We start from the raw sequence: 4,281 nt of genomic DNA, 5'->3' as shown, positions 1-4,281 counted from the left end.
TGTCTATACATAAACCTTAAAAATCGAAATTAGAGCCCAGGATACATTAAAAAAACATGTTTGAAAACACATTAACACTTTCATTTTCCATTATACTTTTTTTTTTCTGTCTTTTTGAGACAGGGTCTCCCTGTGGCCCAAGCTGGTGTGGAACTCAGTATGTAGACCAGGCTGGCCTCCAACTCACAGAGATCCACCTGCCACTGCCTCCGAAGTGCTGGGACTATAGGCATGTGCCGCCACTCAGGGCCTTTCCATTATACATTCCTACAAGACTCCTTCTGATCCATCACCGGAGGGGGAAGACCGCAGAGGGAGCCAGGAAGTTGCAAACAACTTAATGGCCATTTGATAGGATCACTTCAGATGTACTGGCTTCAAAAGCACTTGAAAGATTGTAATCATTTCAGTTGCTGAAAAGCAATGAATCATTTCATGCCTGGACAGATTCATTCAAAAAACATACTTTCTGGGTATACGTTTTTTCCCTTCAAACAATATTTCAAGTCCCAAGAAAAACCCCAGGGCAGTGTAGTAAGAAAAAAGCTTTAAGAACGAGTGTCCTAAGTAACTGCTAACATTTCTTTAGCCTCTGCTTCATATAAGCCAAGCCTGAGTAAACTATTTCTTGAATCCATGCATCAACCGATTAAACATATACTATTATTCTATCCTCATTTTACAGTCCAGGTACTGAGCGTCTCAAAGTTACTCAACCAAGGTCAATGGAAGCGCAGGTGCCGACTGACACTGGTAAGCGGCACCTGGAAGATCAAGTCCTTGCTCTTAACCACTCACTACCTTAGTCTGGCTTTGTGACTCCGCACAAGTCACGCACCCACATGGCCCTCAGCTTCTTCATCGGTAAAAAACAGTCCCTTCAACACCTGTGTCACTAGCCTGGGCAGCCGACCTCTCCGTCTCCCTGGGCGTCCACAAGTCGCTGTCATTCCTTCTTTTAACTAAATTCTACTGCACAAGCACCTACTAGGTGTCCGGTCCTGTGCGGTGCGGAATCCCACACCAAGTACCCCACTCTCCTGCTGGGGTTCTTGGAAGCCAAGACGTCCCTCCTTCCCGGCGACCTGTCGGGGTCCTTTCCCCTCAGGAGCCCCTCCCGGCACCAGCCGCCTTTGGGCTAGCCTCAGCTCCAGCCGGCAGGTCCACTCACCGTTCCGGTGCTCCCCTGTGTCCAGCGCGGCGGGGTGTCCCCGCCCGGTCCTCGTCCGCGGTCGGGTGTCACATCCGGTCTGCTACCGCTGGGCGTCTGCTCTTCGCTATGGCTGCTGCAAGGACCGCTGGGGAGAGCCAGGCGCTACCGCGCCCCCTGAACCGCAGAATTCCTCAGAAAGCTCCTTCCCATACCGAGGAGCCCCTGCCACAGCCACTTCCGGCGCGTCCTCCTCACACCAGACGACGTCCAGCACGTGACGCCGCGCAGAGCCCAGCTCCGCCCTCCCGGGTTAGGCCCCGCCCCTCCCCGAGCCTAGCCCCGCCCCCGATCCCCGCCCCGCCTCGAGCCGCGCCGCGCCCCCTGGTGGCGGCTCTTCAAGCCAGAAGAGTCAGGTGCTGGGCCCCCCCACATCTCTCAAGAAGCTGCCCCTCAGACATGGCCACAGGCCAGTCCAATAGAGGCAGTCCCCCAGTTGAGGCTCCCTCAACGTTGCCAGGTGTGCCAAGTGTATGCCTCAGACCTCAGGAATGGAGTATGTGGCTGAGATATCTTTTTCAATGAAGAACCAGCACAGGTCGTGTTCTAGAGAAAGCAGGAGGAGTGGTTTTCTCCCTCATCACCCCTCCCAAAAGCAAACAAAGCACAACAAAAGCTTCTCCTGATCCAGTGATTCATATAGGGGAACAAGTGTATTGGAGGAGGACAGTGAGCCTTCTCATCACTCTGGAGCCCAACACAGGAAGCTCACTTCCGTCTCACTTCAAGAGAAACTATAAACTAAAAAGAGTCTGCATGCTAATCACCAGCTTGGAAAGGTGACAACCAGAATTAAATAAAAAATCAGAAGCCATGCATCTAACAAGGGGTTGATTTCCAGAATATAAAAGAAATGCAAACAACCCAATAGCAAAAAAGAGTTTTATTTTGTGAATAATGAAAGCATTGGTGATTTTTAAACACACACACAAAATCAAACCTAGGGGTAACTAGGGACTGGAATAGAATGTCCCTGAAGTCATGAAGATCTGAATAGTCTTTTTCCTCCTTAGTTTCTTTATGGGGTAAGGAATTTAGGGACACTTTCAATAAGCTTTTACAGACACAAGTGTTGCTAGAATGTTCATTCCTGGTATTCTCTATATGTTACACTATTTGGTATTGTGTAGCAATTTCCTCTGAGATAAAACCTTCCATCTTGGAGGAAAGCTGGGTAAACAATAGGATGTTCTACAGGAAAATAAATGATAGGCTGTCTCAAGGGAGGTAGACAGGAGGATGTTTGAGCAGATGTGAAACATTCCATCCTGCAAAGAAGCTTTTTAAGCTCAGAAAGTAAACAACTCAGCAGCTTCAGGAAGTCCCTGAAACTGATTAGGTTCACTAGACTCTTTCAGCCCCCAAGCATATCCAAGCCCTAAGGAGCTCAGAGATTCTCTCACACCAGTCAAGCCACCTGGGAAAAGGCAGAGATGAGCTGAGCTGCCTGGAAGAGACAGAAACCCGCTGAGCTAGCTGCCTGGAAGAGACTCCAACTGAGCTTCCTGAAAAGAATGCCCCACAACCTGCTGAGCTGCCTGCAGGTGGTGCAATGGGCTCCAGGTTTCTTATTTCCTGATCAGCCACCTATGCCAAGCTGGGCTTTTGGTGATGCAGCTGTCTGAGTCATTTCTGCTCCTCTAAGTAACCCCTTATCTATACTCCTCTAAGTAACCCCAATAAAACTCATTGGCTCACCTAGCTGGATTTTGGTGGTATGTATGAGCACTCATTACCATCTGAATGATTTTTACTGAGACAAATGAAAAGAAGCAGGAACAGCTAAATAAACATTGATGGTCCTAATAATCTGACCTATGTGTGTAAATTCAAATGCTTAGAAGATACCTTAATACCTTAGGAGGCATATCATATTTCTCTAACAAAGTTCCTATAAAACCAACACAATGTCCCTCTAAGCTACAATTTAGGGAATGAAGCTCTTTATTTGGGTTGCCTTACAGTTTATCATGTCCACGAGGGGTTACTTACAAAGGTATGGGCACCCGTGGGCATTTTCACCTACATCTCGGCTGAGTTTTCCAGATTCTTGCCTGCCAGCCAGCTGGCCCATGATGGCGAAGCCCCTGCCCCCTCCCTGGCTTCTTCCATGTTTGTCCTTAGACCCTCCCCGCCATGAGGCTGAAGCTGACTCATTGGGTGGGAGTGGTGACTGTCTCCCTTTCTTCCTCCGGAGTCTCTTGGGGTTCAGACATCTGAAGGGTTGGTAGTCATTTCGGAGGACACACCTATACAACACTCTTCCCCTCCCACCGGCTCTTACAACCTTGGTACTGCCTCTTCCGCAAGAAACCCTGAGCCTTGTAGGTGTGGACAGATGCAAAGTATGATCTCTCTTTTATTGTGGCAGGATGCTGAGCTCTTGGGTCTTCTCATTTGTTCCCAAGACGTGGCTATTGACCCATCTCAGTGGTATCTCTCCTACTAGAAAGACAAATGAAAAGAAGCAGGAACAGCTAAATAAACATTGATTCAGGTCCTAATAATCTGACCTATGTGTGTAAATTCACATGCTTAGAAAATACCTTAATACCTTAGGAGGCGTATCATATTTCTCTAACAAAGTAATTGCAGTGGCTTTCTCACTGTGACCTACAACCTTCCCTGCCATGGGGGACTGGCCTGGTCTACAGCACCAGATGGGTGTTCCACTCCTAGGAACAGGCCTTATCCAAGTAGAAATTGGTTGGTAGTACATATGAGCCATATGCACCAGCAGGCATTGCTTGGCATGTGAATAGCGTGTAGCATGTGGGGTCCATTGTTGAACAGAATTATAGGGGATCATTTTCCCCCAGCCAACTACATAGCACCTTCTGGCACTATGAAAGCCACCCATCCGGTTGTAGGGAGTTCCCAGCTTAGCCTCGGCATCGTCTTTCCCACTGCCGCGCTCACATCATGCAGTGTCTTCAGCAACACAGCCTTACTGACCTTTCCTGTACAACTGACGTTAGTGGCAATAGACTTTATTAATTTGAGCACCTCTAGGATCTCTCTGGCCAAAAGCTCATGGGGAGGGGGACCCACCCCTGGTACTGGAATTATTA

This window comes from Nannospalax galili, unplaced genomic scaffold, assembly GCF_000622305.1.
Source record: "Nannospalax galili isolate Female #2095 unplaced genomic scaffold, S.galili_v1.0 scaffold2812, whole genome shotgun sequence".
Lineage (NCBI taxonomy): Eukaryota > Metazoa > Chordata > Mammalia > Rodentia > Spalacidae > Nannospalax > Nannospalax galili.
The sequence above is the reverse complement of the archived record's forward strand: the minus strand, read 5'-3'. Positions refer to the sequence as shown.